The sequence below is a fragment of the Chenopodium album genome, chromosome 3 (genome assembly GCF_948465745.1).
Source record: "Chenopodium album chromosome 3, dcCheAlbu1.1, whole genome shotgun sequence".
In the NCBI taxonomy this organism is placed as follows: Eukaryota; Viridiplantae; Streptophyta; class Magnoliopsida; order Caryophyllales; family Amaranthaceae; genus Chenopodium; species Chenopodium album.
In genome coordinates, this window is record NC_137836.1 from 65,430,637 (window position 1) to 65,448,275 (window position 17,639).

The 17,639-nt window shown below is 33.1% G+C and overlaps 1 pseudogene across 1 annotated transcript; it reads right to left on the bottom strand.

The window, feature by feature from the left end:
• Window positions 1–7,670: 7,670 nt before the first annotated feature.
• Window positions 7,671–10,602, bottom strand: LOC145614836 (putative mannitol dehydrogenase; annotated as a pseudogene). Its single transcript, XR_014107174.1, has 4 exons — window positions 10,387–10,602; window positions 8,248–8,747; window positions 7,990–8,139; window positions 7,671–7,864 (listed from the first exon to the last, which is right to left on the bottom strand). The product of XR_014107174.1 is annotated as a putative mannitol dehydrogenase (transcript).
• Window positions 10,603–17,639: the final 7,037 nt, after the last annotated feature.

The window sequence follows — 17,639 nt, forward strand, 5'->3', positions numbered from 1 at the left end:
GGAAGTGCTTATGATGATGTAATAGATGAATCCTCCGAAGAAGAAGAAGACGATGAAGAGTTAGTACTTCAAGAAAAACTGAGGGGTAAACAAATGATGTTATATGCTGCCACAGGGGTAACGATACTTACCAAATACTATCTTAAATATTTAATTAAACAACCTACTAGGATTTCGTTATGTTCTGGATGGCAATGGTTGCAAGAGGTTTTATCTACACCTGGTGAAAGTTATAGGATATTAAGAATGGAACCCCATGTGTTTTACAGTCTTGCAAAATTATTAGTGGATAAATATGGATTAAAGTCAACTAGAACCATGCCTGCTGAAGAAGCACTCGGAATATTCACATATTTATGTGCACAATTTCAATCTAATCGTAATATGCAAAATCGCTTTAAACATTCTGGTGAAACGATAAGTAGAAAATTCAATGAAGTTCTTGAAGCAATGACAAGATTTTCTAAAGATATTGTAAGACCTTATGATCCAAACTTCAAGGAGGTTCCAACCAAGATACGAAATAATTATAAATATTGGCCACATTTCAAGGATTGTATTGGTGCCATTGACGGAACTCATATTCCATGTGTTATTTCGGAGGAGGATAAAATCCCTTACATAGGGCGCAAAGGTATCCCTACACAAAATGTGTTAGCAATTTGTGACTTTGACATGTTATTTACATATTTTGTTGCTGGATGGCCGGGATCTGTTCATGATAACCGAATCTTAAAGGATGCAATGGAAGACCCCAAGAAATATTTCCCTCATCCACCCGAATGAAACTATTATGTGTATAATCATTACCATTATTATATACTATGGTGTCAAAATCTAGTATTATAGAATTTACAGGAAAATATTATGTTGTTGACGCGGGTTATCCAAATATGAAAGGATTTTTGGCTCCTTTCAAAGGTAACGATACCATGGTCCTGATTTTCGTCGTTCAACACAACCTCCAAATGGTTTCTACGAAGTCTTTAATTATTCACATTCGTCGTTGATAAATGTTATAGAGAGAACATTTGGTGTCTGGAAAAAAAGATGGAGGATATTATCAATTATGCCCAGCTTTCCGTTGGAAACTCAAAAGAAACTTGTTGCAGCTACTATGGCTATGCATAACTATATAAGAAGACACGCGCTTGAAGATTTGGAATTTGATAAATGTGATGCAGATCCTTATTATATACCTGAAGTTGAAGGGGATGTGGATATTGGAGGCAACCCGGAAACTACTCTTGAAGAACATGATGGATCAATGGATGATTTTAGGATGGAGTCTATTCGCTACAATATTGCAACTTCTCTAATGAGTCGTTGATTGTAACATTATTGGATCTTTTATTAGGAATAATTATATTAGACATTATGTTTGTAATTATGAACATATGAAACTTTTGGATATGAATTATTAATATGAAATTAAAAATCTAAGTATTTAGACTTATGAATTGTTCAAAATTTTAAATTAAAATTTTATCTTACAAGCAATTATAAACAATTTGCTAACCAAAAATAAAAAAATAATAATAACTTTTTTTAAAAAAAAAAAAACTACTATTAACAACAATGTACAAGAAATTAATACTAGTTTATTCTCCCAAATAATTTTTTTTTTTAAAAAAAAACTAATATGGGCCCAACAAGGTAAAATAGTTTCTCAATCTAAGAATCACTTCTGATTTTTGATGGGCCAAACAAATTTGTTTCTTACAAGTGTTTCCCTAGAAATAGTTTCTGGAAAACTACTTCTGGGAAACAGAAGTTGTTTTTCAGAAGCTTGGCCAAACAAACCCAAGTAAAGACAAAAAAAAAATGATGGTAATTTAGACATTTCTTAGTGTAAAAAGAAAATTAATAAAACTTTATTAAAATTTTAGAATGCCCAAAATGAAAAACATGAATTACTTCATATATTATGGAACTTAGGGAGTATTACGTATTCTTGTTACAATCAGACCAGATTAGAAAATTTCAGGCCAATGTTTAAATTTAAAAATTCAAACCAGACTATATCATTACTTTAAAATTTCAATTACTTATTGTCATCTTTAGTTTGTATTGCAAAAATTATGAAATTATGTATTTTCTCCCTTTTTTTTTTTAAATTGCACCATTTGTCATTTCACGTTTGCCGATGCATTACCTTGGCCATTAATATCTTTAATTATATTTAAGCAAAAATTATAAAAATTGACATTTGAAAAGTATACATTGAGACGAATCTAACGAAATCGCACATGACTATGTTTTTCCTTACGGATAAATCACAAAAAATGGTCAAAGAAAGTTGTGTGAAGAGTGTAAAATCCCAAATGGTGAAATTTAAAAAAAACGAAGGAAGTTTTTGAAAGTGAGACGAATCAAAGGAGACCTCACTTGTTAATTTTTTTTCTTATACATGTACATTTATGGTTAAAGTTTAGTTAAATACAAAATATGATCACATTAGACTAGACTAGATAATTCAGACCAGATTTATTTCAAACAAAGAGAACAAAATCCTAAATGAGCTGATATATTCAAGAACTACTTATGAACAAGGTTGTTCAATGTTTGGTCAAAACTCATTTGTTATGTACTCCCTTCGTTTCATAATGTTAGTCTCATATATTATTAGTGCATTTCGAAAAACACAAACTATTGGGTTAGTCAAGCCTGACCAAATAGTTCATGCGGCGAAAGAGATGACGATGGCGATAATAAAGATGACGATGACGATGATGACATCAATTGTGGATCTCCTTCTCTTCCTGTAGGCAACCATTACGATGACAATGAGGACATCAATGGCGAAGGAGAGAAGCTAAGCAAGGTCATTCATGGTGGAAGAGAAAAAGTTCAATTCTCAGTATTTTCAAAAAATGACCAAAAAATCGAATTGGGGATTTCTTATTGCTGAAATTGTTTGTCTCATATGATTGTATGTTGAATTGTGAGAATTTTGATGACAAATGCATGTATTTTGGTTGAGAAATAAGCAAGTTATGTTATACCCATGATCTTTAGTATGAGCTCTTAAATGGAGGTTTTGCCATTGTTATACATATCATCAAACAAATTATACATATCCATCCTCACACAAGTTATACATATCAACTCCATCAAATAATTTATATCCTTCAACCATTTATACATATCATCTACTAGCTTGATGATATCTTCTGTTGGCTAGATGATATCCTATATTGGCTATATGATATTATGGTTGGATAATATCCTTTTATTGGCTATATGATCGATATCATTTATGATTGTGTCTATGATATCCTTTATTGGCTGGATGATATTCTTTATCGGTTGAATGATATTCTCTACTGGCTGGATGATATCCTGTATTGGCTATATGATATCATGGATGTATGATATCCTCTATTGGCTATATAATATCATTTATGATTGTGTCTAGATATCCTTTATTGGCTGAATGATATCCTCTATTAGTTATATGATATTATCCAACCATGATATCATATAGTCAACCAATAGAGGATATCATCCAGCCAGTAGAGGATATCATCCAGGCAATAGAGTATATCATCCAGCCAATATAGGATATCAAAAATCCACTGGATTCGTCAGTTCGAACTGACGCAATACCTTCTCTTTAAAAAGATCTACCCATATTGAATATGATTCATATTTAACTTAATTTTTTTATGGAATTAATTGGTTGTGGATTGATGACATGATTCTAAGTAAGGAAATCTCTACCTTGAATTATGCAATTATGACTTAGGGTCTTTTTTTATTTACTGAACTAAACTGATTGGAGTTGAACTGAACTAAAATGTTTATAAGAGAAGAAAATTAAATTAGGAACTGAATTGAACTGATTGGAGCTGAATTGAAAGAACTGAAATTAAGTTGAAGAGAACAGGCCCTTATGCTTTCTTAAAAAAAAAAAAAAAAAAAAAAAAAAAAAATAGAATAGAAATTTTAAATATGGTAAATTAATTTTGAATTATTTTGTACTTTAATGTTAGATTCCAAATATTCTTTTTTTTTTTTCTTATTTTATGTGATTGATTTCATATGGAACTAACATTATGAAACAGAGGGAGTAATAAACAAGCTTGTACAAATATCTTTTGCTCGTCAAATAAATGACTCAATAACTAGCCTTCTAGCTCGTGCAATGCACGGTTTATTTATAGGTATATAATATAATTTTTAATTTTATAATATGTTTTTTAATTAGAAAATGAATAGTTTATTAAGCAGAAAAACGGGTGAATGTAATTGTAGAAATATTAAGTTGGGGGAAAGTGAACAAAACATTCCTTCATGTATTGAATTAAAGCCAGTGTATTTTCTTTTAATACGAGAAAGGTTAAATGAGATGACATGTGGCATTGGTGAAAAATATAATTTACACGTGGTATAATGAGGATGATGGTTTGTGTTTTTAAATACTAATTATAGATTATAGATATAGATTATAGATTATAGATTTAGATAGATATAGATGTTTGTGAACAACTTGATTAAAGCCATTTATAAGTTTGTCCACACTAGTTTATAAATTAGCATATGGTCGTTCAAAAATGAAAAAATCTCTATTGTATAAAAGCTACATTATTATATATTTATATATCTTATACTCATATGTATTTGCATTGTATTAGCTATATGATATCATTTATGATTGTGTCTATGATATCCTTTATTGGCTTAATGATATCCTTTATTGGTTATATGATATTATCCAGCCACAATCAGTAGAGGATATCATCCAGGCAATAGAGTATATCATCCAGCCAATATAGGATATCAAAAATCCGCTGGATTCGTCAGTTCGAACTGACGTAATACCTTCTCTTTAAAAAGATCTACCCATATTGAATATGATTCATATTTAACTTAATTTTTTTATGGAATTAATTGGTTGTGGATTGATGACATGATTCTAAGTAAGGAAATCTCTACCTTGAATTATGCAATTATGACTTAGGGTCTTTTCTACCTTACTAAACTGAACTGAACTAAAATGTTTTTTTAGAGAAGAAAATTATGAACTGAACTGAATTGAACTGATTAGAGCTGAATTGAACGACCTGAAATTAAGTTGAAGAGAGCAGACCCTTATGCTTTCTTAAAAGGAAAAAAAAAAAAAAAAAAAAAAAAAAAAAAAAAAAAAAAAAAAAGAACATAAATTTTAAATAAGGTAAATTAATTTTGAATTATTTTGTACTTTAATGTTAGATTCCAAATATTCTCTTTTTTCTTATTTTATGTGATTGATTTCATATGAAACTAACATTATGAAACGGAGGGAGTAATAAACAAGCTTGTACAAATATCTTTTGCTCATCAAATAAATGACTCAATAACTAGCCTTCTGGCTCGTGCAATGCACGAATTGTTTATAGGTATATAATATATTTTTTAACTTTATAATATGTTTATTAATTGGAAAATGAATAGTTTATAAAGCAGAAAAAGGGGTGAATGTAATTGTAGAAATATTAAGTTGGGGGAAAGTGAACCAAACATTCCGTTATGTACTGAATTAAAGTCAGTGTATTTTCTTTTTAATACGAGAAAAGTTAAATGAGATGACATATGTCATTAGTGAAAAATATAATTTACATGTGGCATAATGAGGACGATGGTTTGTGTTTTTAAATACTAATTCTAGATTCTAGATTATAGATTATAGATAGATATAGATGTTTGTGAACAACTTGTTTAAAGCCATTTATAAGTTTGTCCACGCTAGTTTATAAATTAGTATATGGTCGTTCAAAGTTGAAAAAATCTCTATTGTATAAAAGCTACATTAGTATATTTATATATCTTATACTCATATGTATTTGCAATGTAAAAATTACTCTATACAAATTATTTTGATTTTGATATATTTAGGTTAAAACAAAAAGAACAACAAAACGGAGTGGAAGCCAAAGAGAGCACCGTGTAAGAAAAACATGTTTTTATATTTTTTATTTGGTAAGGAGAAGGACATAGGTCCTCTCGGCAAGGTAACGAGCTAGTAACTTTGGGAAGTAGGGGGGGAGTGTAAGGGAATCCTCACCCCCAAAGTACCTCTAGTGGGATCTACCTCTAGTGAGGTTTGATCCCACTACTTCTTGATTGTGAGTTGCAAACATTACTACAAGACCAAACTTTGCTTAATTGGTGTGTAAGAAAAATAAGTTGGGTAATAGTATTTAATGATCAACTCATTATTCATAGGATCAATCTAAATAAACTTTGACCGTCTATTGACTATTGCTACTTATATACAAACAAAAAATCAACTTGTGATCTTCTTAGAATCGTTTTAAGTGATGTAGTATTCAAATATTTTTTTTTAATTATAATTTACATTAGTTCGTAATTAAATTTATAATTGGTCAAACCTATGCATTGGAGACTGTATAAGATATAAGTGAGTTGAACAAAAACGTATGGCGAGAATACTTAAAAACTAGCTTATAAAGCATCAATTAGTTTGAAAATAAAGCTATGTCACTAAAATAATTTATTAGCCTTTTATTTAAGCTATTTATAATTTCTTTTTTTTAAAAAAAAAATTATTCCCCACATGTACCATGATAATCTTAAGTTTTTTTTTTTTTTTTTTTTTTTTTTTTTTTTTTTTTTTTTTTAAAAAAAAAAAAAAAAAGAGAGCCATAAGGGGAGTGGTGAGGATCGATCATAGGATCTCGTGAAGCCAGGAGGAAATCTCTAATCACTTAATTTATCTTTCACTCTTATAATCTTAGGGTTAATGAGAGGATGACAAAGTCCAATTATTCTTCTCTCCACATACCATTTCAACAACCATATCATACCACATAAAAAAGCAACTATTATTATTAGTTGAGACGAACACTATAAGAGGGGGAGTGAATTGTATGTGAGTTCCTAGTGACTACTTTTGCGGAACATAAAAACAGAATGTAAAGGAACTTGCAATGCACACAGTATTTTACGAGGAAACCTTTCAGGGACCAACTAGAAGTAAAACCTCGACCCTCTAAGGCATTTCCAAAACCAAACCAATTCACTATGATAGGGCAAACTTACAAGTTACAACCTATTATACTCATCAGACCTTTACTCACAAGTTCCAAACTGAAATTGCTACACAATAAAACCTTATTCTACCCAACCTAAGTCCATGACTTAGATTCACTCGTACTTCTTAAGCACTTTCACTCAGCTTCAACCTAGAAGCTTACAAAACTGTATGCAAAGATATAATTCACACAGACACCCCCAATAACTGAACCAATACAAATAATTGAACTCTAGTATACGAAAGGTAAGATACACATGAAATCCGAAACTAATATGATAAAGAATCACTAGTGGAAAATAGCTATCCGTAACGGGCAGCGGGCGCTACGTATGCCACCGTTACGGATAGCTAGTGTTATTTGTAACGGGCATTGTCTGTTACGAATAACGGGGGAAATACCCGTTACGAATAACCAACAGACATTTCAAGTGCCCGTTACAAATAACCCGTTATTCGTCACGGATATTTCAAGTGCCCTTTACAAATAACGACTTATTTGTAACGGGAATTTCAACTGCCCGTTACAAATAACCCCGTTACTTGTAACGGGCATGATATCTGCTCGTTACAAATAGTGTGTACCCCAATTTAAAAAAAAAAATCCAACACATGTTGTGCTGGATTAGCTAGCTTGCATAAAAATTATAGCACAATTATTTTATTAATTAATTGAGATAAAAATAGTACTTCATATTTATACAATCAGCAAAAAAAAAACATTTATTATCGCTTAATAACTAATACAAAAAAAAAAAAATAGAGCAAAAGAAAATCAATTATCTCTTGTGTCTCCTTCATGCCTCTAATCCCACTTCCGCCCACCATCTTTCTCCTTGGTACAATGATAGTGTTAAAAATCCAGTTTATTCAATAACATGTACTAAAAAAAAAAAAAAAAAAAAAAAAAAAAAATTCGCTTAGCTAAATTAATTGCCTATTTGGAGGCTTACCCATTATTAAAGGGAAGACTGATAACTCAAGTGGTTTGTCTGGAGCACTAATCGTGATCAATTTTCCCTCTGTTTTCAGCAGACTGATCATTGGTAGTAGAGGATGGGGTGCTGAGAATGTATCGATTATTCCATCTAGTGCCCCGGTAGCTGCCTATACAAATGCAACAAACAAAATTACATCAAAAAACGCTTGTTCAATTTACTACTTTAGAATAACAAAATTCAGCTAGAGCTAGAACAAGAAAGGGTTTGTACGCTATCTGCATTTGTTCAGGATCGCGACTGACCAAAAAGAAATCAGCACCAAGACGTTCAACAGCTTCATCCTTATTAGCTGAGGTACTAATAACAGTGACCTTAGTCCCGAGAGCCTTAGCAAATTTCACAGCCATGTGTCCAAGACTGCCAAGGCCAACAACACCAACATGTAGTCCAGGTTTGTCGAGACCATATTATCTCAAAGGACTATAGACAGTGATGCCTGCACATAAAAGCGGGGAAGTAGCATCAAGTGCCATTTTCTCAGGAATATGTACAGCAAAATGCTCGTCTACCACCATAATGTTGGAGTAACCTCCATACGTATTTGTGCCGTCATAGTAAGTAGATCCATAATAAGTTAGCAACATGTTGGGACAGTAATTCTCAAGATTCTTGCCACATTTATCACATGAACGTCATGATCCAACCATACATCCCACCCCAACTTTTTACCCGACTTTGAATTTTTGCACCTTCGTCCCAACTTCAGTAACCTGATCTGATGTGGAAAGAAATGAGAAACATAAACGAAAATAAATTTGAGAATATACTCACATAAAAGAAAACATTAATATACATCCATACATGTAATCAAAAGCTTCCATTGGAGTTTTAGCATATTCTCACATACTAGCAACTAATGCTTCCTCAAAACTAGCTACTAAATACAAATTTGAGTAAAAATATCAAGATATCAACTATTGTAAACAAAGCCAGCTTTTACACCAATGCTCCTTCCCCTCCCCCCACCCCCTAAGATAAACCTTTGAAAACTATGTTAACAGCATCCACCTAGCAAGAAATAGAGTTACCTGAGACTAAACATCTTAATTGGAAAATTCTGATAAAAAAACCTAAATTTGGGAGTCTATTAATTTGTACAAAGAAAAAACTGCTTATTCAGAAAATTCTGATCAAGAAAACCTTAATTCAGAAGAATGTTGGAGTCCAAGTATTACTTTGTACTTAGAAAAATTAATCAGATATTGCCTATCTAGATTTGAGATATATGATACAGAGTACCACATCACAAGTTCACAACAATCTTTCATCATCCATTCCCTATATATAACATATGTCATACAGAGTTTTCTCCTAAGGAGATGCTGAGAAAATGACTGATGATTTATGTTACACAACTCAACTACTAGTGTGCGTCTGGCATCAAGGGTATATTTACTAGATTAATATATGTCCGAATGTCACATATAATCCATTTTTCAGAAAACCGTACACTTGTTGGGTCCAAAATGAATCATCATGTTTCATGTATCTTTTCATCTATACATGCTAACCCAAGAAAACTAAACCTCTCAGCAAACCCACAATCAATAAACTTGAAGGCAGCTTCATCTACACTCTATCATCACATAGCAACCCTACTTAACTCTCTAATTTCTACCCCTCATTGAATAATCCATACTCAAATAAACTCATACATAATCCAACATATACATCCCCTCCTTCAATTTCCTGCATTAATCTCATCATTCTTAAGAAACACAAACTACCTATTCATAGGACATTTAATCAAACTTCAAACCATTTGAAATATTCACAATTTTTAGTCCTACAACATACAACATATCAATAACTACAAATCAACATACCATCTAGGAAAACAACAGCAACTGCATTTTCATAAAAACAATCAAAAGACATATACAAAATTCTAAACAATTCATCTCACATTAATTAAACTATAAAATTAGCAAGAAAATAACACAAAAACTTTAAAATGTGAAAGGTAAAAGGATACACTAGATAAGCGCCATGTGCAAAAGCTCCAACAAGAACAACAGTAAACAAACGATCCCTAATAACAGATTTATGCCTCAGTGATATCCTAACTGCACTCAGAAATAAAAATAAAATAAAAAAATAACCAAAACTAAAATCAACAAAAACCCAGAAAAAATTCATAAAAATTAGATGAAAAAATAGAGAATTACTGAGAGGAAGAACAAGCAACTACTTCAAATCAAGTTCTATAATTATTTAACTTTTGTCGTAGATTAACAAGCAACTGATATAATACTAATCAAAGCTCCAGCTACATAAGAACCATTAGAATTCATAGCTCTGTAATTTCATTCATAAATTCAATAAAACCAGGTTTAACAAATTATATACCTTGTGACAGCAAGATCTCCGAAAATCTTGTAACGAGGAAATCGCACTGAGTAATAGCGCCATTGAATTTCTTCTGCAAAACCGAGCTCGGATCCCTAATCGGCTAATCCTTCTTCCCTTCTCACCTAATCAACTCCAAACAATTAAAAAAAAAAATTAAAATGAAATCGCAAAAGCTCAAAAAATAAATAAGAACTAAATCAAATCAAAAGTCGAAAAAGGGGAAATTACCAAAAACGGCTACGCACCATTAGCGAAGCTCTTTGATGAAAACTTCATGGAGTTCTGCGTAGAACTGTACACAAGAGAGCTGCGATTCGACTTCAAAACTTAGGAGTTAGCAGAAGAGGAGATAATTAGGCGGTGAAATTGGAGGTGAAAATGAAGGGAGGTTCAATAATGGTTGTAGGAGAGAGAAGATGGAGGTAAGGAGAGTGAAGTTAGGGTAAATTCGCCATTGAAGAAGCAGACCTATGAGGAGGAAGATATATATATATATATATATAATATACATATATATATAGTAGTGATAGACCACTATCAGGTATGGGCTCGTTGGGCCCATACCATGGGCAAAAATGTAATTTCACGTAAAACTTACCCATGTTGTAAAAATGCAGTCTCTCCTCTCAATAACAGTATATAAATTATGAATAACAGTATAAAAATCAAGAATAACAGTATACAAACCAATAATAACAGTTTAGAAATTAATAATAACTGAGCACCGACAAAAAACTACCGGCGTCAATTTTGACCGAACTCAGCGATTTCCAGCATAGAACTCACTGTTTTTAATGGCTAGAGCCATAAGTTTGTGTCTCTTGTTTTTGGGTTATGTTTTTTTTTTTGTGTGGTTTCCTGTGATTTTTAATGGAGGTAGTTGCATGTTTTTGGATTTCGACCAAGGTAGTAGCCGGTGGGGTGGGCTTCTTGTTGTCGAAGGTGAAGGTGCGGTGGGCAGAGGTTTGGCCGGTAATGGGAGCTATCCATGGAGGTGGGGAAAACGGTTCAAGGAAGGAAGAAGATGAAGAGGAAAGGGGGAAAAAAAAGGAAAAAGAAAAAAAAAATTGTGGTATTGGGTAATATATATATATATATATATATATATATATATATATATATATATATATATATATATATATATATATATATATATATATATATATATATATACTCCCTCCGTTATGAATTACTCGCAACAATTACTAAAAATGGCTGGTACACAGTACTTGCAACAAATTTATTTCTTTCCTTTTATGGTAAGTTTTTTTGTGTGATATTACAATATTACCCTTACTTTTTTTTCCTAAACGCCCTAATTAAACTATTGATTTTATCTTATTAACTTAAACCCTAACATTGATTTAATCACCTCCCGTCTAAATTCATCATCATCACCACCACCACCGCCGCCATCACCTTCATTTGCAACAACCACCACCACCACCGATCGCTCCTAACGCCGGAAATCACCGTCGTCGTCTTCTTCCTTGTCGACACCTTTGTTTTCTCTCTCTTCCTTTTCTAGATCTGACTTTTTCTGAGTTTGTTGTGCATTTGGTGGCTCGAATTTCTGGATTTGGTGCTTGGTGGGTCGAATTTCAGGGTTTGGTGCTTGGTGGGTCGAATTTCTGGTTTTGAATTTCAGGTTTTGGTGGTGCTGGGTTTGAATTTCGTGGGTGGTTTTGTGGGTTCGAATTTCTGGGTTTGAATTCGTGGGTGGTCTCATGGTGGTAGGTTTCGGGGTTGTGGGTTATGGGTTTCGGGGTGGGTGGTGGTGGGTGGTAGTGGGTTCGGCGGTTGTGGGTCTGGGTTCGTGGTGGTGGGTTTCGGGGTTGTGGCTCTAGGTTCGTGGGTTGTTGGTTTCGGGGTGGGTGGTGGTGGGTTGTAGTGGGTTCGGCGGCTTCGCAAAGGGTTCGTAGGTGGTGGTGGTGCTGGGTTTTGTTGGTGGCGCGATGACTGGTGGTGTTTTCGTGGTTGTGGTTTTGCTAGGTGGTTTCGTGGTTGTGGTGCTTGGTGTTTAGGTTTTTTTTTATTTTTTTATTGGATTAATACTAAGCAAATCCCTTATTTTCCAATAATCACACTTAAGATATTTCGCCTAGGAGTCCGCAATTCCTCCCTTTGTTGCGAGTAACTCGTAACGGAAGGAGTATATATATATATATATATATATATATATATATATATATATATATATATATATATATATATAGAGAGAGAGAGAGAGAGAGAGAGAGAGAGAGAGAGAGAGAGAGAGACTGACGACTGCAAGGAGGTGAAAAACGAAGTTAGGGTTTTTAACATCTAGGAGTAACTTATTTGTATCGGGCAAATAGTGGCTGTTACAAACACCAAATTATTTGTAACGGACAACTAGTTTAGAATAATTAGGTTATTTTACCAAATTCACAAAACACGGTTTTAAGTAAATCTATTTAGAATAAAATCTTCTTGAAAACTTTATTAAAGATAATCTATCAAAAGAATAATATCTTTTGATATAATCTGTTTTTATGGAATAAAATCTTTCAATTCTAAAAAATCTTTTCATAAAAACTTATCCTTTTAAAACTTTCCTATTTTAAGCTTGCCAAGCTTTTTGTCACGTTTCTAATAAATCTCATATGTATTGCTACCAAACATATTTACAGCAATTCTAAACATTAAAAACTTAACAAAACTAAATTGCTCCGTCAATTATTGCATTCCACGATACTTAGGCTTCTCGCAGTCCAAGACTAAGTTCCTGTTGTCGCTTGAATTCCAATTCTCAACTGGAACTTTGCATACCAAGTTCTTGTGTGTAGACACCTAAAACTGTCTCCCCAAAACCAAACCCGATGATGAACAACCTTTCACCGCCATTATTGGTCGGGTTGAGTATTTAATTTTTGGAGTGCTTAAATCCATATTTCCATTTCATAAACCAACCCAATTCCTAGCCCATTTCCCCAAACCATAACTTATTTTCCTCTTTTCGTGCCTTTAAACCCAAAATAATTCATTTCGTGTCCTTTAAAATCATTCATTTCATGTCCTTTTTATAAAAATATTTAATCCAGTTTATTTTGGTCCATAATCTGGGTCCAATAATTAAATAGTTTGATGGTTCTTTAAAAGAGCTTTCCAACGATATATTATAAGCCCAAATCCGAGTTATAACGAATAAGTTATGGCCAAAATATTAAACTGAGCCCAAATAGAACCTAAGCCCACCTTACCTACGACCCAATGATCATGTGGAGGGTCCAAATGATTTAATCCAATTCCTAAACTAATTAGGATTAACTAGAAACTTCTACAAGTTTCTAAAATATCTTAATTATCCTTTTTTAAAAGATAAGATTAAAGAGTTTGAAATTGAATAAAACTTTTCTTTTTGAAAATCCTATTTCTAACCGAATTGAAAGACGTTCATAGATAGACAGATATTATTTTCTTGCCTCATATTTTTAATCCAAATTTTATATGGTTTGATAGCCCTTGAAATTATCTTTCCAATAATATATTATAATATCAATTTCGAGCTATAACGGAAAAGATATGAATAAAATGTCAAACTCAATCCAAAACTGACACCGTCTCACTATTTCGGATATATCTTTTGTTCTACATAATATTTCAATCTGATTCTGATTGGATTAAAAATTAGACTTCAAGAGCTTTCCAACCATATATTATTCATCTTATTCCGATTTCTGGATCAAAAGATATGATAAAAATAAAAACTGCAAAAACTACAGTCTATCGAGTTTTATTCCGATTTAATTCGGATCTTATCTTATTTCTTCGACCCTCTTTTTTCCCTATAAATAGAGGTCATATCACCCCTTTTTGAATCATCAACAATCTTGATCACAAGTTTATTCTCTTCTCCCTCTTTAGCCTAAACACTAGCCTCCCTATTCTTTCATAACACTTCCCTTAAGCACTCCAAGGAGTCCATACTTGACCCGAGGTTCCGTCCTTAAACCAAGGCGTGAAAAGGTATAATTAACTGAGGGTTTGGACCAAATAAACTCTACTTTTAATTTAATTTAATTTTATTTGATTTATATTTTTATTGAAGTTACTAACAGTTTATTCATGATGTAGCAATTCAAGGAAACGCGGAATGTGAGTAATTAATCACTTAATTACTCTTATTTTTATTCTTATTGCTAGTATCATGATTAGGGTTATTATTATTATTTGATTTCACTAACAATTTATTGTTAAATTGCTTCCAATATTAATGTTTATTCTATTATTGTTATGATCACCATATTGCATGTTAAAAGGGAATATGTAATTGAAAATCACGCCTAATAAGATAATTTGGACAACCGGTTTAGGTTCTTTTTTAATCTTGTTATTAATTGAAGTGATCACCAATATTTTAGAATTATATGTTGCATTAATATTCAACCAATTTAGCTTAATAATAGTTTGGATCAAATTGAATATTTTGTTTGTATGCCTTTGAGATCACAGGAATGCTTTTCAATATAAGAATCGAGTAAAGGCCAATACGGGCGAATGTGACTCCATGACTCACTTTGTACCATCGTTCCCGATCCTCCTTTCGTGGTTCCGAACCATATGGAGTTAGTAATGTCATGGATTATGAATGGGGTGTAACCTTCACGGGTCAATCGTTGTTGCCTTCGTTGTCCCTTTATTCGTGGTTGCCTTTTATGATCCGTGAACGGTTTACAAGTTCCTTAAAAACTTGTTGGCGGCTCCCTACTTTATTTGTCCCTAATCGTTTTCCCTAATCGTAATGTCAATTCCCACTTCCTATGAGTGCCAAGCATATTCACAACATGTTTTAACGTAGGCGCACTTCAAACGACGCCTACAATTTGGCGACTCCACTGGGGAGGATTCTTGGTTATTTATCGATTTGAGTGATCGGTATTTAATTGAGATGAGTGGATGAGACTTGAAAGATTCTTGAATTGTATTCCTGCGATTTAATTGGCATTGTCACATATGCATATGAATTTTAGGTCACCTATTTTGCCACAATAGTACGTGTTCTACGTATGTGGCTAGCCTGGGGGATTTAAGCTCTATCAACCCGAAAACGTTCATGACAATAAGGGTTCACCCGAGTTTTTAAATCCACCCAAACCATGGAGTCGAGTTCGATTTCATCACGAACTCGCGGAGCCGCCCGTTGGCATACACCCTTAAGGGAGTCTGCCTTGCTAACGCGTCCAAACTCTTAACCATGGTACCCTTTGACACCCAAAAGCTTGACCATAGTCGAACTTAGATCTTGACATTAGGTTGCGAACTTTATTGCATCATTCGTGACGATGTTCTTATATGTGCATTTTTTTATTGATTATTTTTTTTATTAAACCCTTTTTATTTTTATTTTGTTTAGAGTCAAGTCATAGATTTTTAAATATTTTTGAGTCACCCGGATTTTTATTCCCGTATACTGCACAAGAGTCAACTTGTTTTGGTCATAGCCGGAGTTCTAGAAAGAGTTACGTGTCGTGTAACCTATGGATCTGTAGCCCCGAGTTTTATCTTTTACTTGAAGTTGGTGTCGTCCTAATCAGAGTCACAAATCAAAAGTGATAACCGATATACTACAGCCTGTCCAGTTTAGGTGTCTTTTTTAACGTTACCTTTTTTATTTTATTTTTTAAAAAAAAAAAAAAAAATCGTGTCAAGGTAGTGTTAGCCAAGTCCTTTAATCCGTTTCAACTCGTATAACATAGGATTATAGATTTTTTTATACCCATGAGTCTTAACTCTTCTAGAATTCTAGTCCTCTTCCTAGTTTCTTGTGATCGATTTTTGTGCTAACCTTAACATGTGTTCTTTGTCTTTGATTGTGGTTGATCTTATTTATGACTAACGATTGCCAATGGACCGTTTTCACCTAGTAAATAGCATAAACATTAAAAATAGACAAAATTAATCAAGTTAGTTTGTCTTTTAGTCTTCCGTGCTATTTGGTCATTGGGTCCTTTGTTTTTCACAACGTCCTCATGTCTAGCCATGCGATCATACCACGAGTCTTAATATACTCACCTAATCACACATGTTGAGTCATTGCACACACTTTGTCTTCGAATAATGCACTATATTGTTTATGATCGTATACTAGGACCATGCATGCATCGTTTTCCGTCGTAATAGGAATGAGTGGAGTATTTCCCATCAGTTTTCAAAATCATTTCATACACTCTTCCTTTTCAATCCGAGTATTGAGTGAATGCATTAGATGAGTTCGTCCTTACACAGTACTTGAGTCTAAAATCACTCGGCAATAGTTGGAAGAATAAGGGGAACGTCACTCCTTCCTTCTTTCCTTCCAATCAAAGCATCAACAACAAGAAACTTTTTTTTTTTCACAGGCGGCAAGAAGTTACTCATAAACAGCCATGAAGACAATGCACGATGCATGCTTCTCACCAAGATTTCATGTTTTCTTCTTCTTTTGTTTCAAACCCTTCCCCCTAAAAAGTCTAGCATAGGTTCTCCTTATCCATGTGTCTATATGTCACATTTCTTACCTTCATAAATGAGCATCTCTTTCTTACATTCGATCATGCATGTGATAAAAAAAAAAAATCATCAATTGCCGAACTAAACACAAGGTACACCAATGATTTGAGGCACCTTTGCAACCCTGTCATTCCCCATTAACCACTCAATCACATATCCATTTCTTCATCAACCACTTTGAGCCTCGTCTAACGTTTGGCCTTCATTTCTTCAACCCACATTCACTCAACCCTGGGATTTGAAGATATGTAATTGTATAACATTCAAAAAGCAAGTAAAAAAAAAGTAGCAAAGCAAAAATAAAAACAATGTCTAAAGGCAAGTGTTCCAATGTCTCAGATATGAACATGTCTCAAATTGCGTCTCTCATCGAGTGCTTGGTACCGTGCCTGAGAAACATGAATGCTAAGTGACTGATGGACCACATGATCTGAGATTGCCTACATTGATTCACAAGAATGGAAAAAAGAAAAAAAAAAAAAAAAAAAAAAAAAAAAAAAAAAAGAAATTCAAAACAAAAAAAAATATGAAAAATAAAACTTGCAAAGTCTAATACATAATTGCATATCTTGGGGGCTTCTCTCGGGTCTTGAGCCTTTTACCCCTTTCTTCTTTAAACCTTCAGCTTATCCACATTACAACCCTTGAAAGACCTCTTTGAGGTGTACACACACTTGTCCAAAGTTCGGTTAGAGCTACGTTGGCCTGATTCCTAACGGATACGTAGGCAACCTCAC